At 37.4% G+C, this 26,857-nt stretch overlaps 1 pseudogene; it reads left to right on the top strand.

Moving 5' to 3' along the window:
- LOC109103523 overlaps nt 1-24,129 on the top strand; it is a 62,921-nt pseudogene extending 38,792 nt beyond the window's left edge.
- Nucleotides 24,130-26,857: the final 2,728 nt, after the last annotated feature.

Below are 26,857 nucleotides of genomic sequence, written 5' to 3'. Positions count from 1 at the left end.
AAAAGTATCAGTAGACTAATGCATTTTATATTCCAAAAAATGATGTCTTGATGACATTAGGAGTCTTGTGGAACCCAAATCACCTCTGGGTTTAAGAGAAAAGGCCAATGAAAACTGGTGAGTGGATTTTGCATGCCAAGCCACTCCCCCGTACATATGGGTATATAAGATGATGGCATGCATCCATTCATTCAGATTTTTGCTTTGGAGGCGAGTATTGTTTGTGCACTGCAGCAATACAAACTCATTCACCTCATAAAGGAAAGTTGTCTCTTCCGGATGGCCATTACAGTGCAATAGGGTGTTCCCCATTTAGCATGATTCCCCCAGGGTGCTTCAGTAAGAGGGCAGTTTCCCAAAAGAGCAAATCAAGGAGGTCCTGCGTCTTTTTTACAAGATTCCACTCCATGTCCTCTTTGGTTGTGGTCATTTCCCCATCCCCCGATTATGTCCACGATCGTCTTCATGTCTGGGGCATACAGCGCTAAAGACGCGTTTGTGTGATGGTTTCATCATCCTGCATTTCATTTGGAGCTTCCGCCAGAGGATCAGATGTTAATAGCAGACAAGAAGATTGGTGCGGGGCTGCCCCCTTCAGGTGTTTTGGCTAATGCTGAGTCGGACCCAGAGCTGACGGCCATGCTTGCCAAACCCCACGAGGCTTGCCTGTAAGGCATCAGGTTGCAGGTGAGCTCACCACCCAGCCCAGAGCACTCGTGGCTGGATGATTGGTTTCTCGGCATGGAGAGTGGTTTCAAAACCGCGTCCTCCCCCAATTCCATTCTTCATGGCCACACATGATTGTGTGTAACTCCCCACCAGCTATTATTCCAATCCACATTTCTGAGGAAGCTCAATCTCTCATGACAGCTCACTCTCCTCTGAGAATGGTGACTCCATCCCCAGGTGGTCAAGCTGATCTGGAAGTCAATTCGGGGACATTCCGGTATATCTTGTTGCTGTCCCATAATCCCTCCTCCCACTGCCAGTTATCTATCCCCTGATGCACTGGCACACAGCGGGCTGTCTATGCAAGTATGCATTTCACCAAGTGAGCGCGTTCTCACAGGAATAGGTTCTGGTGGTTGCGCCTTACTGCCAACCCGGACCTGGGTTTCAGAACTCAATGCTCTTCACGTCAGCCCTCCCTGTCGGATCCCCCTGAGGAGGACCTTCTGTCTTAGGGGCAGGAAACCATGTGTGGCTCCTGGATGCTGTCTCACATGTCTTAGCTCTCAGCATAAAACCTGAATGAAGTGGATTCACTCTGCCATCTTATATACCCGTATGTAGCGGGGAGTGGGCCTTGGCATGCAAAATCCAATCCGCCAATTTGCATTGACCTTTTATCTTAAACTCAGAGGTGATTGTGGCACCCAAGTAAGAACCCAAATGTCCGTCACAAACATAACATCTCCATTCCCTTCATCCAGGGAACAGAGGGTTACGTACGTAACCTAGATGTTCTTATTTACAATTTTAAAGTTGTTTAACTGAATAAGCTGAATCATGAATGAAACATTTAAATCAGTTTTTGTGGAACTGAATTAACCAGTAGCAACTGCGTTGATTGCTTGTATCAGTGCAAAATTGTAAACTATATTATCGCCGACTATAATCTTCTAATATACAATTGTAAGGAGTGAAAGATTAAGATAATGTATATCTTAACATCACTAGTTACTGTAAAGCTGCTTTGAAAGAATGTGTATTGTGAAAAGCACTTTACAAGTAAATAAACTAAGCTGCCAGTTTTTAGTGTTTTAGCTGATTTCACAATTTTCAGTGAAAAACACCTTAGTCTTTACATAGATAGAGAGCTGTCATAAGATTTCATAAAAATAAACAAGTGCTTTACAAGTAAAGTGTACTGTACAAGTACAAGTACGTACAAGTACTGTACGGTTCATGGGCAAATTCCAAATGGAAGTGTTCATCCCTATCACCTTAGAGTGGTACTTTGGAGTGAGCAGGGCACATGCGTGCCATCATGCAGTCGTTTTGGAATGCACTTGGCAAAGGGAGCGACAATTATCTTCAGCTTGGCAGTTCCCGTTGACAACGCAGCACAGTGTCTGCAGCAGATGTCACTTTTTTTAATGACATAAATGTCCTTTTTTATTGTTTTGTTAGCATAACTGTTACAAATAAACATACATTTTATGTTAAACAGTTTTTAAAATATGCTAGTATATAAAAACTAATATGTATAAACCTTCAAAAAAAAAAAAAATATTTTTTTTATGCTGGTGTCCTTCAGTAAATCTGCTTGATGGATACTGTGCTGCATTGTCACGTGGAACATGCCCAGCTGAAGATAATGAGAAAAATTGTCGCTCCCCGTTTGCCAGCCTGCATTCCAAAACGACTACATAATGGCATGCACGTGCCCTGCTCAATCCAAAATACCACTCCAAGGTGATGGGCATGATCACTTCCCATTTGGAATTTGCCTGTGAACTGTACGATACACGATTTAGCCAATGGGTTTCAAAGCAAAATAAACTGATCAATAAAGATCTGAATGAACAATCGTGTTAATATATAACAGGATTGCTCATGTTACCAGACCGGCTGTAATTTGTACTTAGATTGATCTTGACCACAAAACAATCTGTGCATGTGTTTGTACAAACATGGGAAATATCCCTATAAACCTTGAAATTGATTTTTAAAGTGCTTTAAAACAGAATCTAGTTCTGTCTGGTGCTTTGATATATGGATGTTTTGACATGTTATGAATGTTCTCATATTGGTCCTCTGGAAAAGAAAACCCCATGCATGAATGCAATGTGCATTGTAGAGGTAGTTCAATATCTATCCTTAGAAATATTTGAGGACTAACTAAAAAAAAAAAAAAAAAAAATCTCATGCATAAAGTAAAGAAAAAAAGGCCACTTTTGTGTAAACTAGCAGACGATGCCAAACAAATCAATTCCTGCCATCTGATATAGCATATCATAATCTCATCTAAAACAGCATTTACCAGTGGACATTCCTTACATCTGAAGTCACTGACACAAGAAATGCTGAGAACAGAAGTCTGTTTGGGCCTTGTTGATTGGCCTACAGGTCCAGTGCCACATAGTTCATAGTATTTTATAAGCCTTAAGGCCTGTTCACTACCAGAACAATTAACTATAAAGATAACTAGTATTAGCATCCACACCAGTGGATATCATCTGTTTTGTTCAGTGCAAACGCTCGTCTGCGGCTTTAAATTCTCGAGCTTGTTATAGCAGGATTGATTCTGACTGACTGTCTATGTACTGGAAAAAAAATCATTCTGAAAGTGAGTCCAATGATACTCTTTTCTCTGTGCCTTTATGCATTATAGCTGTGGTGTGGACTCGGTGGTGTGCTATTCTTTAATATTGAGATTTTTATAACTATATCTTTATCGTTATCTTTAAAGTTGTCATCCTTGGTGTGAACAGGCCTTTAGAGTTTTCATCCTTGTCTGGCTCCACCCACTCCTGTTGTGAACTCTAACCGATGGACGCTTCTGCATGGCGTGGATTTGAGCCTGTGTGTTCTCTTTCTCTCTTCTCCCCCTCCCCCGGATGGTGTGTTTTCTTGTTCTAGGAGAGGGCTAATGTTGACAGCGCGGAGCGGGAAGCCCTGGAGAGGCTTCAGGATGAGTACAATGAGTTGACGACCAGCTTCATAACTGCCCTGAGTCCTCTGAGGGAGCCAGTTACAGGAACAACTCAAGAGGGTCAGTGACCATCAGGAACATCAGCACTTTAAGAACTGCGTTCCGTCCCACAGTCCTGGCTTTATAAACCCCACCCTTTCAGAATACACATTCCCAACTAAGCTCATTTGGGTTGTCTATACACCGGAATTCACCATGATGTATCCCTAGTAGAACCATTATTCAGTGTTTATTTTTATTAAGTAGATTTTCTGCTGGGAACATCATGTTTTTTATTCTTGTCCTGCCTTAGTTTATTGGCACTAAAGAAGTGTCTAAATTTCTTATGGAAGGTAAAGTGGTGTTAATTGGTGAACTTTTGCATGTTTTATTCGACATTTTTTGGGATCTATTTTTTGGGTTGAGTTTTTTTTGTACATGCTACTGTCGGGTGCCAAAATATTAATAACACTTAACAATGTACTAATCTATTACTGCAGAAACTAACGTAACGCTAGTTTTGTTTTGATACTCTCACTTCTCTCACATGATTATTTCCCTCAAACCAGTTAGCAAAAACCCCCATCCAATTGATTTTCTTTGGTCATATCATTATGCAGTCAGAAGTCAATAAAAGTTCAGAGTGGCAGAAAAATCAGAAATGAATCCAATCACGACAAACATGCTATTTATCTGGAAGTGCAACCAGTGTGTATAATAAGGTTAAGGTTAGGGTTAGGGTTTAGGATAGGGTAAGGGTTAGGGTTAGTATTTGTTTTAAGTATTATTTAGGCAGTCTGCTGTTATTGACATGCCCAGTGAAATCTTTAAAATCGCTAAAGGGTTTTGCACTTAACTTGTTTGAGGGGAAATCATGCACTTCTTTCTATATACCACACAGATTATGATAATTTGGACAAAATATATTTTTGGCAATGTATTTTGATTTTATTTGTGTGAAAAGACACAAAAATACAAAGCATACCAGGAAAGTCACATGTATCATATTTATTTTGATTTGCATAGTTGAAGGAATCTCATTCGGACAGTGCTCGGACAGTGTTTTTGATGACTAGCCCTTTTTGCAGGCAGAAATATCCCAAGGGTTGCACGAGAGAGAAGTGATGTCATGTGTGCACTGAGCCTTCCAGCTTCAAGCTTCACAGTTTCAGAAATGCTTTGATGAACTGGACAGCAAGGTTAACCAGTGTCCTTGAGATATGTATATAGAAATAATAAGAATTTTCATACAATGAATTTTTGATTTGAAGTCTCAATGTCATTCCTCTTTTTTTCAGTCTTCCCAGATTTACCATCCCATCTGACTGTTTAAATGATGTTTGATGTACTTGGGTTTGAGTTGTAATGTATTCATGATAGATCATAAAGGATTCTGGAAGAGTGTATCATTTCCACACAGATCTGTGTATAGCACCAGGGTTTTCAAGCGGACACCGGGGATCCCTGAAAATTACTGCAGGAAGTCTATAAAATTTATATATAAACCATAAAAATATCTTAATAATATGTAGAAATTTTCAAAATATGGTTATGGTAATATTAAATGAATTAATGTTAGCCATATCTATGTTTCTATACCAATAATTTTCAATAATCGAAAAAAAATTATTTTTTTAAATTTAAATAAAGAAATAATGACTATAAGTAGTTTTTATTACTAAATGTTTATTTAATAATAAGAAAATACATTGCTATTTTAGTTATTTAGTTAATATTTTAATCAAATACATTTTAAAGTATTTTTAATTTTGGATTTTTGTATGTATTTAGAAAAGGATTACAGACCATGATGCATAACGTTCCCAACTGTTTCCTCCCTGTGGCTTTTTTAAGCTGACTCAGCTTGACTGCTGCGGGAGCATGCTTAATGCTGGTAGTTTTATGTGATGCTTTGACCTGTGTTGACCCCATGCTTGAATGTAATGCTTGGTGTGGTTAGGAAGTCTGAGACCCTTGAGGCCACGACTAAGCAGTTTTGAGGACTTAGAGTTCCAGCAGTTAGAGAAGGAGAGCAGTCTAGAGGAGGAGCGCGAGACCATCAGCCAGCAGCTGCTGCAGGACAGAGCTCAGTACCACAGCAGCATCACCAAAAGAAAGGTAAATAAAATATAGACACATATAATAAAGCATGGAGGCACCAAGAGCATCTCACCTTAATGTTGTTTCCAGGAAAAAAAAAGTTGCGTCGTTGGAAAGCCAGGCCAAGCAGCGGGGAATACAGGCCCCACTCAGGAGTATGAGGAATGGCCAAGGACAGAAGTATGACTTGCAGCTGCTACAGAAGGTATAGGAAATGAAAATGACTTCCTATATTCTCTTTTAATGTTCTTGCTCATTTTAAGAACACTTTAGGATGAGGAATTGCACCAAATTTATCTAAAACTTTATCCACGTCAATGTCTATGTTGTTGCTTGGTTAAAAAAGAGCAACTTTTTCAAACGCTTAGCATAAAAATGATTTGAATTAAAATCTGTGCAATCGGGAAATAAAAAATAACTAACTAAAAGTACACATTTGAATGAATTGATTTGTTTGGATAGTTAATGTAAATTAATGTAAATGTCACTGTGCAAACAGATATTTTAGTTAGGTCAGATAAGTGTCTAATGCTCACCAAGGCTACATACATAATAAAAACAGTACTATTGTGAAATATTATTATTATTTATAATAACTTTTTTATTTTCAGCAGCCATTACTCCAATCTTTAGTTTCACATGATCCATCAGAAATCATTCTAATATGATTTGGTGCTCAAGACATTTCTTGTTATTATCAATGTTGAACACAGTTGTGCTGCTTTATATTTTTTGTGGAAACCATCATACCGTTCTAAACTGATTGACTTGGAATCTGTGTTTCAGGAAAAGGAAAGGCTGGCCAATCTGGAGAGAAGATACCAGAGCTTAACTGGTGGAAAGACGTTCCCCAGAAGCTCCAACACTATAAAGGAGGTAAGGCAGAAATGTAAATCAAATGCTTCATGAGCCTGCGCTAGGCTAAAAGATATAACTGCTGAATATTTGCTCCCCCTGCTTAAAAATTAGAATGTATTTGTTGGTTAACATAGTTTTTAAAATGTATGAGTTTTTTGTTCCAAGTACAGTAATGCTCTCATGTGAACTTCATATGGGTTAATGGGGACCCCTGCAATACTCTTTGTAGTTTGGTTTTCCTTGGGCATGGAAAGTGCTATAAGGTTTAGTCTTTGTAGGCCAGATGTTCCTCGCTGGGTAGTATAATGCGTCCCCCGTGCCATCCCATAACCGTTTTGGTTACGAAACATGAAATGAAATGCATTTTAGGATAAAACTCAGGATATTGTTTGATTTATAAACCTCCGCCCAGGATGTGCTTCACATCAGCGAGACGGACCTATTAGAATAGTGACACATCCCAACTCCTTCCCCTTTCATTGCTTCCTCATTCCTACTCATATCCCATGGTGCCTCAGGAGGTAACTGAACTAAACCTGTCGCGTGTGATCGGAGAACATGCCAGTACAAAGCATCTCAATTTGTGTTGCCTTTTCGAGAGCAATTGGCTCGTTGGGATCTGATGTCTGTAGGCTTCCAAAGACAAATTGCCCTTCCTCTGAAGTTTTGGAAGAGGTTTATTTGATTTTTGTGTTAGAAAAAGAGTTTTGTGGAGTCTAAAACATCAAGTGTGGGAAATAGCTACACAATTCTTTGCCATTTTGAATGAATTTTTTTTTTTTTTTTTTTTAGATTAGTCAATGTAAATGATCTGATTCTTCAACAAATTATTTACAGATTGATTTTATCCACTGTGTTTTATTTAGTTTTTATAACTGAGATCATAATTGTTTTTGTTCCATATAAATATAGCTTTGATTACACCAAAAAAATAAATAAATAATAATAATAATAAAAATAAATTATCATATTATTATGCTAAGGCTTTATACATATTTTATTAAAAATACAATAAAAACAGTAATGCAGTAATATTGTGAAACATTATTTAAATTACGTATTATATTGTATTATATTATGTACAATTTTATATTTAAAATACATTTTAAAAATGTTATTTTTTCCCTGGATTCTATGATGAGGAATAGAAAAGTTCAATAGAAAAGTCTTAATTTGAAAATAGACTTATATATATATAATTTCTAAATAAAAGTAATAATTTCTTAGAAAAAAGTTTTTCTGAACTCCATACTTTTTTGAATAGTATGTGGTGTGGTGTCTATATATATTTGATAGTGTATGAAAACTAAATAAATATTGCTAAGAGTGTATTATTGTTATTGAGAGTTTGCAGAATAGCTACTTTTTATCAAAAGTTTATTTGTCTGTAGTTGGGACTACTTGAAACTATAGCTGCATCCCATATGACGTACTATACACTATGCACTTATACACCATGTTCTTATGCACTATGTCCTCAACCATGGGTAGTGTAATGAATTAATATCAGGTTGAGTGTACAACAGTTATTCATAATTGGAGTCTGATAACCCCTCCCCCTTCACCACACGATTAAAGCTGCGACAGTTGAGTGCATGAAGTGTACAACATTCCACCCTTATTACAGTTATTTAAGTGTGTCATCTGGGCATTTAAAGTGCACTTTTTCTATTTGGAGTGTTTGGAGTGATTTATACTACAAAATGGCGTAGAAGACTGCATAAGTACGCAATTTGGGATGCACTGCTTGAGTAACTTGTAATTTGAAATTCATATCAAGTTAGATGGAGGCATGAATATGACAGAACTGCTCTCATTGGTTTTGGATTTGAGTAAACTGACAGCTGAATTTCTGTCCTGTGTGAATTGATTGACTGGTAACGTCTCTCAGGAGTACTTGAAGCTGTCGGATGTTTATATAGATGTATGGGAGTGATTACCATGACATCCAGCTCACCAAACGCTTTCCTCACAACGGCCTCTCGCTTGCCCTTGACCCAGCTGTAACTGCCCCCCGTGAGGTACCATAGCTGCTCTCTTCTTGCTGCTTCTCTCTTTTAAAAACATATTTTCCTTTCTTCATACCTATAGTGCTATTTACATTTGTGCTGTAGATATTTGTTAGCTTTGCGTCATATACATGACCATAACAAAGCATTAATAGTACTAAGGGTCCTGCTAGAAACAAGTGCCCTTTTCCAGTTTAATAAGGAAATGAAATGTATCATAAAATATTCTGACAAATAATGTGTTAAAAGGAATAGTTTGAGAAAATGAAATTAGCTTAAAATGCACTCACCACTCAGGCCATCTAAGATGAAGATGAGTTTGTTTTCTTCATCATAACAGATTTGGAGAAGTTTTTAGCATTACATCACTTGCTCACCAATGAATCCTTTTGCAGTGAATGGGTGCCATCAAGAATCAGAGTCCAAATGGCTGATAAAAACATCACAAATAATCCACATATAAATTGAGTGATTACATTTTTCAGCAAATTTTCATTTATAGATGAACTACTCATTTAATAAACTTGCATTGTGACATACTGAAATACAGTGAATGTTTTATCTGAATTAAAAGTTAGCTTTGATAACTAAACTGAAATAAGTTTAAGGTAAAGCACTGAAATTAAACATTCAAACTGAACATACATAAATAAAAGCTAATTTAAAACATTAATTTAAAAAATATATTAATAATATATAGATATTACTAAAATAAATCATTGTTTGCATATAATTATGCTTTCCAATACAGTAAGGAGTTGGAAACAGGTAGAAAAGTTAAAAAGGCATGAATGAATTGATTGATTGATTGATTGATTGATTGATTGATTGATTGATTGATTGATTGACAAACAAACACAAATGGCACCTGTTTTATAGAATGACCCATTACTCTAGGCTTGATGCAATAAAGCAGTATCTTACATGTTAGTTTTTGTCCTAACCAGCTGCATTTTTTGCATTCATTTGGTTGCAGATAGCCAGTAACCAGTAGATTGGGTCAAATCTCACTCCACATAATTAAACATCAAATATGCCCTGATTGTCTGTTTTCGCTTTCACTGTAGACAGATAAATTACTGTACAGTACCTGCTGCTGGAAACTTGTTGCATTACAACTAGTTAGGACACAGTATAAGGGCTGATGTTTATGCATAGAGTAAATGGAACTGAAAAGCTTTGTAATACTTAATTATGCGCTCTAGTTGCTAACTTTATAACTTCTCTTTCCTGCTCTGCTACTTCTTGTTTTTTTTCTTTCACCTTCTGCCTGTGTCCCGCGTTGTCACTCCTGATTGTCTGTCAGGAGTATGTGACCGTCGGCCGATTAAACCAGATGCTATGGGATGCCGAAGGTGGAGTTCTTCCCCTACCTCGCCCATCCAATTACTTCAGTCTTCTCTCGCAGACTCCGCCTTCTCCTACCGAAATCCCCCCCCTCACGGCTCCTCCCTCTCTCTCTCCTTCGAGGTGTGTCTCTCCTCTGTGTTCTCTCTCGTTTTATTCCTGGTTAGGGCTGGGTATCGCCAACAACATTTATCATTCAGTCATTGAACGAATCCTTCAGTTGCTCATTAACACTCTTCTCTTTCTCTCTCTGGCATTCCACCGTTCCACACCCCCTCTCTGTCTCCTCTCTCCTCTCTCTCTCTCTCTCTCTCTCTCTCTCGCTCCGCTCGTGCTGTCTGTGCTTATGGATGTGCTGCATGTGTTAAGCGTCAGTCGGACTGGGGCAGGCCTCAGATGCCCGCGTCTACATTTAGAGCGCTGGTACCAGGAGGTAATGCCAGCTGGAGATGCAAAACCATCTCTGCCCTCCACTTCCCCTCCGGCTAAAGCTTTCTCATCACGCAAGCCTGCGCAGGTAACAGCCAGAAGCTCAGCTCCTCTTTTACTCTCTTCTCTGCTCTTCCACATTTTCACACTTCATCTTCATAGGCCTCTTTTTATATTGATGTGTCTAAGTAAGTTTGTTTTTGTGGGTGTTTTGCGTGAGTGCCATATTGTTTTTATTTTTTTTGGCTCTTGATTCTTGTTCAAGGTCTCAAGGTTTCTATCTTCTGTTGTTGTACTGTTGTGTGGAGAACCATCTATAGCAGATTCCTAATTGTTAAAGGAATAGTGGACCAAAAAAATTTAAATTCTATAAGTGTTTACTTTATTACTAATCCTCATGTTGTTCCAAAGCTGAATGACTTTGTTTCTTAAATGGGACACAAAAGGAGAAGTTGAGCAGAATGTCCAAGCTGCTGTTTTCTGTTTAAAGAGTAGAAGGGGACCAGAGGCTATCAAGCTTCAAAAAAGGATGTGAAAATACATAAAAAATTTGTCATAAAAGTCATATCATAAAAGTATTCAGAGGTACAAGGGTATTTGAGCACAGCCACAAGCTTCAGCTCAACAAACACAAAAGCCACCCATAATATATGACAGCTATGTGTGAGGAACAGACTGATGTGATTACACTTATAATCTTGCTTGACAGACATAGTCACCATTCACTTTTATTGTATGTAAAAGAGCAGCAGATTCTGCTAAATAACTAATTTGGTGCTTCATAAAAAAAAAATGTCAGGTTTTGAAAGATATGAGAGTGAGTAAATGATGACAGAATTTAAATTTTTGAGTAAAATGTTATTTTACACAAAGCAACTTTTTACTGGTCATGCATGTTTGTTAATGGATTCTGAGGTGAAGTGTGTTAAACTTTATACACAACTGTTCAAAATGTTGGGGTTGGGATTTTTTCAAGATTCTTCAAAAGAACAGCATTGATTTGAAATAGAAGTCTTTTCTAACATCATAAATTTCATGACTGTCAATTTTGATAAATTTTACTGAAAAGAATGAAATGAAATGAAATGAAATGAAATTAAATTAAATTAAATTAAATTAAATTTTATAGATGTAAATTTTTGATAGATGTGTGCTATAAGTCATACCTAAACCATATGATGGCTTTCCTCACTGAACATATTCCCTTGCACTGTAGCTTTCAAATCAGTGCTTCTGCGTGAACCACGCTCTGAAGCATGTGTGAAATCAGTCCAGGGGAATGGCGAGAGGTCATAGCTGGGATGACATAGTGACCAGGAAGCTTAAAAGCACATGTGGTGGAAACAGCATCAGCTTTCTGATTAGTGAAGGAAGTCCTTATAGGGATGCAGGAAGTATGGCAACGAGACGTAGAGTCTCATTCCCTCGGGGAACCATGGTTGCATATGTAACCTAGAGACATTCACCTTCAGTAACTCACTCTGCATCAGGATGCTTTGGGAACGAGAATACCCACTCCGCCATGCTTATAAATCCCTGCCTAGTGTGGAACACTACACAGCTAGGATGAAAGAAAGAGGAGCCAGGAGTGGCAAAGTTGCAAAAACTTATGTGGGGTGGACCAACAGGTTTCTCCCCAATGACTGACCACCCAGAGGGGTGTGATAAGCTGCTATGGCCACCACATACACCACAATTTCGAACAAACCTAACCTTCCCAACAGCAAAAACTTAAAAGCATCAACTCCAACAAATAACCAACCAGGCAGTTGACTGGGTCCAGCTGATGGTTGCCGCACCAAGAAGTGAAAAAGTTCCACTTCAAGATGTACAGTGTCCTCGTGGAGGGAGCACTGGACTGGAATATGGTCTCAACAACCTCAGCTGAGAGACTGGAAACTATGAGCTGTACCCTCTCAGGGGCCACACCCACAGTTTCCAAAACTCCGGGCAGGGGTGAAGGGATGGAGCCCCCAGAAGGAGTTCCCTCCTCACAGCAATCTCAGAAGGTGAGAGCCATTGAGAAGGGCCACCAGGTCCGAGAACCATACTCTCGAGATGCAAACAAGTCCACTTGGGCCTGGCAGAACACCCTCCAGATCTGCTTCACCACCACCTCGAGGTGGAGCCTTCATTCCCCGGGACTCAGCCCCCTGCCTTGACAGGATGTCTGCCTCCCTGATTGAGGTGCCCAGGGATGTAACCTGCTCTCAAGGAGAGGAGATTTCCCTGGGCCCATAAATGGATCTGATGCGCCAGCCTGTATAGGGGACACGACCACCGATGTGTTTGTACGAACAAGTACATGATGGCCTCTTAGGTCTGGGAGAAAGTATTTCAGTGCATGAAACATGGCTAGCATCTCCAGGCAGTTGATGTGCCAGGAGAGATGGCACCTTCCCACTGACCCTGGGCAGAGGAGCCACTCATGACCACTCCCCAGCCTGTGAGGGAGGCATCCATTGTTAGTGTTATGCGATGACAAGGAGCCCCCAACACCGGGTCTTGAGACAGGAACCAAGGTTTCATCCACATGTCTAAAGCATCGCCTCGTGACCTTGATCATGCAAAGTGGGTTGCCCCTGGGGGAAAACCCCTTGGTCCTGAGCCTCCACTGCACAGCAGGCCAAAATGTATCACATTCCCAACAGTATCTGAAACTGTTTGACAGTGAGTGACTGGCCTAGCTTTACCCTCTTAATGGCTTTTAGGATCGACACCACCCCCAGATAAGTGGTCCTCTGTACTGGAGAAAGCACATTTTTCTTTGACATCTCGATAGCAAACCACCATCTGCTCCGACTGAGCTAATATCAACCAATCGTCTATATAGCTGAGTACATGGATGCCCTTGAGTTGCAGAAGAGCCAGAGCAGCATCCATAAGTCACAACACAAGTTCTCAAGACAGACAGAGACACAGAGTGCTTACTGAAGAAACAAAAGCTGCATGCTTTCAAGCTTCCTGGTCGCTACGTCATCCCGCATATGACATCTCGCCACTCCATTAGACTGATTCCACACATGCTTCAGAGGCATTTCCGAGTCGTCCAGACAGAGTGTGAGTTCCTGAATGGGAACTGAATTTTGTGTTGAACTACACTTTTAAATCTTAGAGATACTATGTTTATTGATGTAAACAATAACTCAGTTTCACATTAGTAACATGAAATGCAACACTTGGGCTCACAATTAATATTTCTGGCCTGCAGGTGTACCGCTCTCGACTGGACAGTGATACCAGCCAATCATCACTGAGACCAAAAATCAGCGCTGGTCTGTCCCCCACATACACTACGGCTACACTGGGACGCAACACTCCTGCCAGGGTAAATACTGCATTGAGACTATTTTAGCATCATGCCAGGGTAAATTCTCTCTGTTACACCCTGCTAGGGTAAATAGTGTAGTTATCAAATCTCTTGCATCATTTAATGTGGTAATTAAGTTCCTCCTTTATTCTTAATTGTGCTGGTGGAAATAATTGTTTGTTTTATTTACCCAGAGTCCTCTGATGGTAGCCAACAGCACCGGGAGTCTCCCACGCAACCTGGCAGCCACCCTGCAGGACATTGAGACCAAAAGGCAGTTGGCTCTTCAGCAGAAAGGTAATGAGAAACACAGCAGCTTGAGAGCTGACATTTCAGAGCTGATTGTAAGATCAACATAAATGGCTAATGAGCCATCAAACTTCAAGGAGTTGCTCAACCAAAAATGTCATTATTTACTCACCCTCATGTCGTTCCAAATCTACATGCTTTTTTTAAATTTCCACATTAGTTTTATTTTCCATATTCATAGTGACCATGGGATGCCAGTTTCTTCTTCTGGCATCTTCCTTAGTTGTCTTTTAATTTTTGATCATCAATCATCTTTTGTTGTCCCTTGCCCTCAAACAGAATTCTTGCCCTCCATGTTTGAGTCATCCTCCAGTACGGACAGTCCCACAGGTAGAGCAAGCTCTAAATAGCATTGGACTGCCCTTCATCGTAATCAGCATCCTCATTAATTCTAACTCAACATTTTGTGCACTTCCTCCCCCATTGGAACAGTCTTGCCTGTGTCCAAATGTTTTTTTACCAAGGTTATTTTCCACTGATGGCATACAGTAGCTGTGCATGGATTGAATCATGATATCAATTATAATCTTGTAGTTTCAAATATTTAAAGGCACTTTAGCTGCACTACCAGTCAAAATCTGTACACACTTGAATTTGTTCAGCTACATAATTGGGAATGAATATATATATATATATATATATAATATATATATATATAATATATATATATATATATATAATATATATATATATATATAATTTATTTATTTTTGATGATCTAAAATCGCAGAGACCAAACATGTTTAATTAGTTTAATTAGTTTAATTCGTTTTTAAATACATTTTATTTTTTTAATTTATTAACGTTAACATAATTCCAATGCTTTTCAAAAATTATATAAAGAATGAGTAGAGGAGTTTTGACTGGTAGCGTACAAAGGAATCTTGATTTAGAGGTATTGCTTGGGCTGTTTATTCAGCGCACATACATCACATATTTATATGTGTATGTGTGAGGCATGATGGAGCAAATTATGGGCAAACTATGCCATCCTAAATGGATGTGCAGTCACTTGGGTTTCAAAGCACTTTTGCAGTCTAATAGAGGGTTTGGCAGCTATATTTGACCTATAAAATGCTTAGCTTGTTCAGTTTTGGGCACATTTAGTTCGCTGCATATCCTATTTGTGGATTTGACTTTCATATATGTTTTTTTTTTTTTTATCTACATCAGGCCAGCAAGTGATTGAGGAGCAGCGGAGACGTTTGGCCGAGCTGAAGCAGAAAGCTGCAGTAGAGGCTCAGTGTCAGTGGGAGGCGCTACATGGCTCTCAAACGCAGATCAACAGTCCCTTTTCTTTAACCTCGGGGCAAGTCGTGCACCACTCCATCCTGCACCACACTGCGCCCTCTTCTGGGGAACAGCCTTATGACACCCTCAGCCTGGAGAGCTCTGACAGCATGGACACAAGCATCTCCACTGGAAACAACTCTGCCTGCTCTCCTGACAACATGTCCAGGTTCGACATTTCCATGTGCTTTCCTGAATCACTTTCTCTGAGTACTTAGCCAATGGCTCTGTGACAGAAATTAGTGGCGGGTCTGTGGTTTCTCTCCAACATGCCTGTCCCAAGCTAAATGATCAACCATCTGCTTAATGGCTTTCACTGAGTATGATCCAGTTTGCCCAATAATGCCTGCAAAGTGGACTTCATAGGGTGTTCGGCCGTCTAAAGTGACACTTTAGCATAAATTAGATTTATTATTTACTCATTTATAAACATTGCATTTATCAGTAATTGTGAGGGGTTTGAGTAAGACAAATGATATTACATTAAATATATAAATAAAAAGTATTTTTATTATACATATTATATCTTATATGAAATTATAATAAACATTACTGTTCAAAAGTTCTGAGTCAGTAAGGACATATTAAATTAAAGTGATTGTAAGACATTTTAAATATCACAAAATATTTCTATTTCAAATTTAGAATTTTTAGCTTTGAAAATTAAGTTTTGTCATCTCAGAAATACATGTTCAAATATTGATATAAAAACATTTTAAATTGTAATAATATTTCACAATATAACTGTTTTTACTGTATATCTGAGCGTAAAAAGACTTCTTTCAAAAACAAAAAATGTTTTGTATTATTTCATACTGTTGACTGATGTTCTGTTAAAATATAAAATAATTTTAAATGTAATTTAATGTAACACTATTTGTATTGTCTGGTTAAATATTATATTTTTTTTCTTTTTAATTGTATAAGGTAATTCATAATAGTGCTATTACTTCTTTCAAAAACATTGAAAAAATCCTACTGGTCCCAAACAGTTTGAACTGTAATGTATATTGTAAATTTATATAAGAAATGATATTCTTATATTTTTTAATTAATATAATTTGTTATACTGTCTGTTATTATACATTTATATTATATTACATGTATAAATAAATGAAAAAAATAATGTATATTTTACATAAATTCACATGCATGTAGTAACTCTGTGAATCAGAATGCAGCGGCCGTGCTTCATCCCGCCCCCTTTCCTGAGAAAGAAAAGAACAAATGAACGGCTTTGATGCTTGAGGCTACAGATTAGGTTGTTTCTAGGTTAAACAGACTGCATGAAGACACGTCTTTAAGCTTGTAGGTTGTTTCTGGGTTAAACGGGCCGTGCTGAAATGGTCATCTGTTCAGTTTCCACATAACAGGGACAGTCGGAGCACACATAGGACTAATTGGACTTGCAAAAATGTCAACAATCGAAAAGGCGTCTTCCATAAACACATGCCTGAGGTTTTACTGTTTGCTTATCCACCCTTCCTGTCATAAATGTACGCCCACTTATTTGTCTCAGCTTTTCACCATCCCCCTCTCTGCATATACCAATAATCCATTGTACTTATGTAAACCATACGTACATATGGCAGTTAAGTGTCCTTTTATACCAGAGGTCTCCAACCCTGCTCCTGGAGAGCTGCTGTCCTGCAGATTTCAGCTCCAACCCCAATCAAACACACCTGAAGCAGCTAATCAAGGTGTTCAGGGCTACTTGATAATTACAGACAGTTGTGTTGGAGCAGGGTTGGAACTGAAGTCTGCAGGATGGGAGCTCTCAGGAGCAGGGTTGGAGATCCCTGTTTTATACTTTCATCAGAATTTGACATTTATAAATAACAGATGAGCCAAAGGAGAAAGGAAAAATAAGTCGTGGTGAAAAATAATGAGGTGCAAATACCAGCACGTGACACCAGGGCTGAGTGAAATTCAGAATTCAGTTCATGAGTGTGGATTTGAATTAAATTGGTCACGCTGCAGAGCATGTTGGAGTGGAATTTGATTTGGAATGACAGGAAGAGAAATGCACTTAATTGTAATTCAAAGAATTTCAGTACAGTCACATAACTGATTTTCTTCTACACACACACAAAATTAATAATTTATACGGTATGCCTGCTTTATATTGTTTGTCTCCATTTTAAAGACTAAATTAGATTATTCTGGGAAATGTTGGGGATGAAGTGCATCAGAGTTCATAAAATGAAAGTTCAGTTACTAAATATAATGAAATAATATATATTAATCTACTTTTTCATTTATTGATAATTAAAATAAATATTAATTATTGACATGTCATTTTCTGGAATTGCTTAATGTAATATATGTTTAATTACTCTAAAAATGAAGTGTACTCCGATGTTTAAAAGATTTTCAAATGTTTTTGAAAGAAGTTTCTTATGCTCATTATGGTCAGATTTTGTTTTAATGAAAAATACAGTTAAACAGTAATAATGTGAAATATTATTACAATTTAAAATGTGTTTTCTATTTTAATATATTTTATTCCTGTGATGCAAAGCTGAATATTTCAGTCTTCAGTGTCATATGATCCTTCAGAAATTATTCTAATATGCTGATTTGCTGCTCAAGAAACATTTTTATTATCAATATTAAAAGCAGTTGTGGAAACCATGACAGATTTTTTAAGGATTCTTTGATGAATAGAAAGTCAAAAATAAAAATTTTGTAATATCATAAATGTCTAAATAAGTATAAATGTCACTTTTAATGAATTTAATGCATCCTTGCCAAATAAAAGTATTCATTTAAATAATTAAATAAAAATTATATCACTAAACCCAAATATTTGAACAGAAGTGTATTATTAAAAACTACACTTATAGCCATAATATGAATTTATTTGAATGTCATTCCATTTCAATTTAAATTCAAAAATTCTTATATTCAAATCTGGATTCAGGAATTGAATTTCAAAGACATTTTCATTTCAGTTCTGAATGAGCCACAACCCAGTTTGACACTGTTGACCTGGTTGTCTTCAGTTACAAGCGTTATCATGGGGAATGTGTGAAGATGTTGTAAACAAAAGCCTGTAAAGTACAGTGAAGCGGTGGAGCAGTGGAGCTGGACTGGAGCATGACGGCTTTGTAAACAGACGCCCTTCAGCTGTTTCTCTCTCAGGAGATAATTTGTTTACTTGAAATGTTCTCATACAGTTTGTTTACTCTTGTCTTTATAAAGCTTCAAGCTAGTCTGGGACTCTTCCCTAGAGGAATCCATTACTCATTTTCTTTTTCTATGTTTATAGTCCACATGTGCTTCATTTCATTTTGCACCGCAGATTTTCATGCTTATACTGTATGTGAAATCCAGTTGTATTTTCATATATGACGAAATGTTTCGTAATCCACCACTACTGGCCTCCATTCCATCATTCACCAAATAGATCACCGTGGGGTAAAATCACTGAACGCTTGCACAACTTTCGCTTGAGTATTTAAATGTTTGCTGTCTGTCTTGGTTCAAAAACATATAGAGAATTCCCCCCTCAGTATAGTTAATGACTTTGACTGATGTTTTATGTGTTTAACAGTGCCAGTGGTATGGATGCGTTGAAGATTGTGGAGATGGAGAAGATGTTAAAAGAGGCACAACTGGAGAAAGCTAGACTCATAGAGTCCAGAGTAAGGCATAATATCAGTATACAATCAATACAGTAAACATATTCAGCTTTTTTTGCCTCCCAGCCTCGTCTTTTAACATCTGCCTTCTTTTGGCTGTAGGAACGAGAGACTCAGACCCGTAAACTCATGCTAGAGGAGGAGAGAAGAAGAAGAGAGGAGGTGGAGAAGAGACTCCAGGAGGAGACGATACATAGACAGCAGCTGATAGAGAAGGAGGTGAAGATGAGGGCCAAAAACTTCTCTCAGGTGAGGAGTTGCAGATCTGTGCCGAAAGTCCATAGTGATTCTACTAAAACTGCCAATTTAATGGATTGATTTTGTACAAATATTTATAGGTTATGGTTCTTAAAGATGTACTCTTTGTATTCATATTGGTTTCATATGGTTATTAAATTTTTTTATACCATTTTAAAGAAAAGCTTCAATTTAATTTTTTTTAATTCAATTTAATTACAGTCATTAGTTTTTAATTTAATTATAAATTTAATTTTATTAATTTTCATTAGGAATTTATTTTAAACTTTGAAATGTAGAAATATATTTCTTGATATATATATATACTTTGGGAAGTCGTGGCCTAATGGTTAGAGAGTCGGACTCCCAATCGAAGGGTTGTGAGTTCAAGTCTCGGGCCGGCAGGAATTGTGGGTGGGGGGAGTGCATGTACAGTTTTCTCTCCACCTTCAATACCATGACTTAGGTGCCCTTGAGGCAAGGCATCGAACCTCCAACTGCTCCCCGGGCGCCGCAGCATAAAAATGGCTGCCCACTGCCCTCCGGGTGTGTGTTCACAGTGTGTGTGTGTGTTCACTGCTCTGTGTGTGTGCACTTCGGATGGGTTAAATGCAGAGCACGAATTCTGAGTATGGGTCACCATACTTGGCTGAAAGTAACTCCAGATTTATATATATTATACAGTTGCGATCACAAGTTTACACATGCTTTGTAGAACCTCCAGATTTATAATAATTTTATAATTTGAACAAAATAAGAGGTATTATAAAAATTGCCATTCCATGAATAAGTTATTACATAAATATAAACGTAACAGATGTTTGCAAGTCGTCCACAAGTAAACATAACTGAAAAATATTAACATTTTGTTAAAATTAGTAATATTTGTTAAATTTAAATGAAAATATTTTGTAGATTCTGCAAGATTTACATTTACGAACACAATTATATAAATATAGTAATTAATAAAATAATTTCATTAAAATGTATTTACACTACAACCTGTACTGTCATAAAAAGGTGAAATTATCATGTCAGATATTAATCTTTTTTTCTGTTTTTGCATGTTGGTTATACCACTTAATTGATTTGGCCGCCAAAAGTTTTTCCGACATTAATAAGCTGTAAAGTTTTGTTATTTTCTAAATGAGAAATAATAATAAATGATACAAACTACTTAAGGTTTTATTATGAATAATAATTAATCTTATTATGCTATCAAGACAGTTGTATCACCCTGAAAAAAAATTCTTAAATTCAAATCCAGATTCAGGAATTGAATTTCAAAGACATTTTCATTTCAGTTCTGAATGGGCCACAACCCAGTTTGACACTGGCATATGCTTATATATATATATATATATATACTGTATATTAAAAATATGTTCCTCATGGAAGATGTGAGTTCAAATCATTGTATGTATGAAGTATTTTTTAAAAGAGTTTTGAATAAATTAATTGATAGGACAAAAAAAAACCTCATGTAATTAATCCTAAAATAACCAGTGTTAACCACATGTTGTTTCCAGGCCCGCCCGATGACCCGATACCTTCCCATTCGCAAAGAGGAGTTTGACCTCCGTTCCCACATCGAGTCCTCAGGTCACAGCGTGGACATGTGCTACCACGTGATTCTCACGGAAAAGATGTGCAAGGGCTATCTTGTCAAGATGGGAGGAAAGATCAAATCCTGGAAGAAGCGCTGGTTCGTCTTTGATCGCCTTAAAAGGACGTTTTCCCTACTACGCCGGTATGTGTACCGCAGCATCGCCTTCCAACATCCTCCTTACTGTGCACTATGCTAATGCCGCTCCGCAAACGTGTCATTATGCTTTCGTCGCCCTGAAGTTGGGGAAAGAAACGAGGGCAGAACAAAGAGTGGATTGTGGGTGAATCCAGCAGTGGGGGGATACGGATAATTAGTAATTCTTAAGCTCACAGTGGCTGCCATGATTTCCGATAGCCTCGGGTTAGCTAGGGGCATACAAATAACCAGAAGCCCGTCCGCATGCTATCTGATGGTGATGAAATCTGCCGCAATGCTGAGGAAATCGTGCTCATCACCCAGCCGTGGCGCTCGGCAAAGCGTGAGCTCTCGCTCTTTATTTCTACGCGGACTGAAAATGAAGGGGTTGCACCGCAGTAACAAGGTCACATCGGTGCTTACCAGATCATTATTCTCGAGGGGAGTGGGGGCTTATTTGTTTTTGAAACCATCGCTGTGCAAAACATGTTAATCAGTAGTTTTGTCTTGTTTTCCAGTAAAAATACTTGGAAATGCTTGTTTTCGGGGAACATATTTGCTTCTCGAGTTAATTCGTCTTATGATGTTTTCAAACAAAAACATTGCAATAAAATACGTATTAAGAGAACGATTTTTCGCAGGGTGACATCTCTGTTTCTCCCTTCCGCAGATAAACATGAGAGCAAATTGAAGGGCGTCATCTACTTCCAGGCTATCGAGGAGGTTTACTATGATCACCTGCGCAGTGCCACAAAGGTACGAGCCCCTATCAGATAAAAACCCCTCAGCTCACATCTCCCGCTGTTTTTCTGCTCTGCACTCCTGTTGCACCATTTCATTTGATCTTTTTCTGTTAGCTTCTTTCTTCTCTTTTGTCTCTTATGCTGTAACTCTGCTGTCAATATTCCCTACCCTTCTTTTTCTTCATTCTTTTGCTTTGCCGACTGTTTTCACAGAAAGGATTTTTCAATCTGAATTTGGCAAGCGTACGTATCACTCTTCACCACTATCACCCAATCCTGCATGTTTGCTTAGAGGAAATTGCTCTAATTCGTGCATTTTTCACACACTTACTCCCTCGTGACATATTAACATACCTTGTCTACTATTGGACTATTTGCACCTTCACTTAGTGGATATTTTTTGTGCAGTTACTGAGGATAAGAGTATAATGTAATTTACGAGTTTCTTTACTACTCCCCACCTGTGGTGAGATACTAAGTCTGTGTATAACGTAATAGCCCCACAGAAGCAGTGTGGTATATTATACACAATCAGCTTCACATTGTATAATGTAATAGGTTAACGGGAAGCCGAAATATAATTCACTCTTTGACAGTGTCAGAATCATTTGAAGAGATTTGTTTGCCCATTGCATGAATGGAGTGCTCTCTTTAACAATGACTGTTTTGGTGGGAAGAACTAATTATCACATTTTAACAAGCACCATCTGCTCAACATCTGTATTAAAATCTACAACATTACAAAAAACATAAATTTTACTACATGAAACATTAACTTAAGTTCAAAATCAGATCTAAAATATGATATGAAATGTGTATACAAGGTCTGAAAATATTACATGAACCACATAATAAAATTTTTGCATTATCCATACATGTTGTTATTATTATTAATACTTTTAAAATTAGTAAATTATTATCAAACTAACCCAATCGGATTCATACTAAATATAAGCATTAAAATACTTATAATAATAGCACATTTCTTATATTTATTTATTGTCATATTATTACATGTATTTATTATTATATTCATTAGGATCAATAGTTTAAATATTAGCACATAGCTATTGTTAAATAATTTTTTTTTTAATTATTATAATTATATTTAGCATAATCACTTTAAATGTAGTTTGACTAGTTGACTGTAGTTATTAAAATATATTCATTATAAAGTATTGACATGAATAAACCTAATATATTATAAGATTAGGAATAAGACTACTTAATAAACTTTATTATAATGTCTTGCAAATTATGTGATTCACACAATAAATTGTACAGTCAAAATAATTTTAGCCGCATTAGCCATACACATTATTAATAATACTTGGAAAAGTATGAAACTATATTAAATTAAATAACAAAAATTCCAGTTAGATTCATTCTAAATTTAAATGCACTGAAATACATAAATAAGTAGTACATTTCTTATGTTTATTTATTTATTTAAATTATATCTATTTGTATAGTGGTTTTAATTGTAGTTGAAATAGTGCATGTGGTATTTGGTGTCCTACACGCGTGATAAATTAATTAAATATAAATGAAAATCAATTTGTAAAAATTATGGATTAATATCAGATCATGCATATGCCTCAATAACTGAGTAGTAGAGAGACTCCATACGTGGCACCCTCACTGATCTGAGTGTGTCTTTTTGATCGCAGAGCCCCAACCCCTCCCTGACCTTCTGCGTGAAGACCCACGACAGACTGTATTACATGGTGGCCCCGTCTGCAGAGGCCATGAGGATATGGATGGATGTGATAGTGACAGGAGCCGAGGGCTACACGCAGTTCATAAACTGAGACAAAACCCACTGCTGCTCGCTGACCCACGTGTCAATACGGAAACCATTCGGCAGGGAGACTTCAAATGACCCAGACCTGTTATTCCCAACGAGAGGAAAAACTTTATTTTGTTACTTCCTTTTTTTTTCTTCTTCTCGTGTTTCCTGAAGATGTTATATATTCACTCAGATGCACAGACAGATATCCACCAGAGGCTTTCCACGTCTGCCTGGATTGAAAAAGGGAGAAGACGAAAAGATCCGGTGAACCAAACCTGCAGGTGGTGGCTCACTCTCCATCGACAAAAAATGCCTTTTTGCCGTCAGAGATATTTTTCAGTTGCAGTTCAGTTTATTTTGTCTGAATGTGCAGAAACGTGACTTTCATTTGTAAAGTTTGTCCCACGATTTGTAAAAATGCCAAATGCCATCAAGCCATTCTGGAATAGTATTGCGCTAAATACTTGATGGGATTGACTGACATGCAATGACTAGAGAATATAAATTAACTGCAGTCATTTAAATGATGTTTTAAATTAAATGGAGCATTATATTCACATTTAAAGATCACAGAAACAAAGACTTATAGGGATACTCCACCCCAAAATGAAAATTTTGTCATTAATCACTTACCCCCATGTCGTTCCAAACCTGTAAAAGATTTGTTCGTCTTCAGAACACAATTTAAGATATTTTGGATGAAAACCGAGAGGCCTATGACTGTCCCATAGACTGCCAAGTAAATAACAGTGTCAAGGTCCATAAAAGGTATGAAAGTCGTCATCAGAATACTCCATCTGCCATTAGATGTGCAATATGGGTTATATACACTTTTTGCAAGCGAAGAAAACAAAAATAACGACTTTATTCAACAATTCCCATTCCAACAGTCTCTCTATATCACCATACCGTATGCTGTAAATGCTCTTCTGAATCACCACAAGGATGTACTGTTTTCTTTCAAATCAATGCTAAATACATGTAGAAACAGTGCATCCTTGTGGCACAGATGACATAGAAGAGCATACACAGCATATGGTGATATGGAGAGACACAGAGGAGACTGTTGACAAAGGAATTGTTAAATAAAGTTGTTATTTTTGTTTTCTTCACTTACAAAAAGTGATCCCGTCACTTCATTTAACCCAGATTAAACGTCTGATGGCAGATGGATTATTCTGACGACGACTTTCATACCTTTTCTGGACCTTGACACTGTTATTTACTTACCAGTCTATGGGATAGTCACAGGCCTCCCGGTTTTCATCCAAAATATCTTAAATTATGTTCCGAAAACGAACGAAGCTTTTACGGGTTTGGAACGACATGGGGGTAAGTGATTAATGACAAAATTTTCATTTTGGGGTGGAGTATCCCTTCAATTCACCAAAGCTCACCTACCAGCTCAGGAGTCTATATTTACTGTAGAGGGACATCAGCGACTCCTGTCCAACTTTATCCCACTGTGTCTCTGTGTTCCCAGCTCATTCTTTTAGATGTAGAACCACACACACACACACACACACACACACACACACTATATACAACAGTAGAGTCTATTTGCCAAGTCCTGACAACTTGATCTTGTGATTTGACTCCCTAGGGAGGCAGCCATCACCTATCACTGCCAGCCTATAAGAGTTTGGAATAGTTACCACAAACAGGAGAAAAATAAACAACATCATAATCATGCAGTGCCTTGATAATGACCCATATTTGTCACTTTTAGTATCTGAAATATTACACTAGTGAAAAATAGCTGGAATCACAGTCTTAAGGTGCAGCCACATTAATTAAATTTTGAGATTAAAAAAGTTGATTGTCAATTTAATAGTAATGTATGAAGCACAGCTCACACAGAAGTCATGTTCAAAACAAGCAAGTTTTCCGGCTTTCTGTTGGTCAGTGCAGTGAATTTGAATCGGTTTTAAAATCTGCTTTGGAACATTTTTTTGTCATCATCGAAATTCCAGATTGCGAAATTTCACAGAACAACAGTAAATTAGTGAAAATTTTGTGAAAATTACACAGGCAAAAAAAAAAAAAAAAAAAAAAAGTTCAGCGAAATTCCCAAATACATGGCTGCCTATTGATATAACTTGATTATTACAGCAGCTTTATGTTGGCTGAACTCACATGACCAGCTGAACCTGTTGCGAAATCTGGGCAGGGAAATCTTTCGCCATCACACGGAATTTCAGAACATGTGGATGCCTATCGAAATTACTGGATTTCGCCTGCAAAAGTTCACAGAGCAACAATAAATGTGACCGCACCTTTATTTCATGTGATACATAGTGGGTTTTACTGTTTTAAGAGATTGTGAACAAACACGTACTTGTAATTAAACAAAAAAGGTGACCTATTTAAATCAGTCTGATACTGCTTTAATACAATTTAAGAAGCCATTCAAAGGGTTAACTAGCTGTTCAAGTATTATTGATGTTTTACAGGCCTTTGGGGAAAATAAAGTGTTTATTTATGGTTAGCGATGTTACAGCTATGACACTGTCAAAAATGACCAACGTGTTCTGCTTTCTCCCGAAACCAAACTGTATGTTGAAATGAAATCTACAGAGAATTTAAATCAACATGAATAATTAGTCTTCATTATGCGTGTAAGATGTCATGAGTACTATCACAGAACTAGGTGAAAACAGTGTTGTAGAATGTTGAACATAAATACACTCACGGTTTTCCTTATTTATGGTGTTTTTGTGTTTATTTGCCTAATTATAATCCATGCTAACACATAAACATGGACATGCAGAAAAGACTGTAGCTCAGAGGTCACAACTAAAGTCAGACTTCAGATGTAAAAGGGCAAGTAACCCTCACTGCTGTAATTAACACTGCAACGCAAGCAGAAGTCTTGCATCATAGCTACTGTGTTGTTTTCATGACACCAGACAAGAGAGCAGCATGCTAAATTAAAGGCTACTGCTAAGAAGGGCTACGATAAGGTTGACCCAAAAGTTAGGAGACCAAGGTTGTTTTGGTTGGACAACACCCTAGTTAAACAGTTTAATAAATTAACCTTGAAACACTTAATTACTTAAAGCCATATTTTAGAAGTACAATATGCTATTGACAGTGTGTGAAAATACTCAGTATTTTCATAGTTAAAATATTTCATACTCTTTGAGGGTGTGTTTACACACAGTTCAGTTGTCTTGGTTCTGTTCAGGGTCTCTGCAGGTTTTATGAAAGTAAATGCAAACGTCTAAATTTTCTTAAATCAAGCTAAATTTACTTTAGAAGCAAAATGACATAAGAAATCTTGTTTTCTGAGAAACTGATCAAGATGAAGTATGAGTTTGCGATTAAAATAAGAACAAACACCAAATGGGCTCAGAAAAATGAACTTAGTTCAAAGGGAAAATGAGTTTTAATACATATCAGATTTTT

Source organism: Cyprinus carpio, chromosome A15 (assembly GCF_018340385.1).
Source record: "Cyprinus carpio isolate SPL01 chromosome A15, ASM1834038v1, whole genome shotgun sequence".
In the NCBI taxonomy this organism is placed as follows: Eukaryota; Metazoa; Chordata; class Actinopteri; order Cypriniformes; family Cyprinidae; genus Cyprinus; species Cyprinus carpio.
This window is presented reverse-complemented; position numbering and strand designations above follow the sequence as displayed.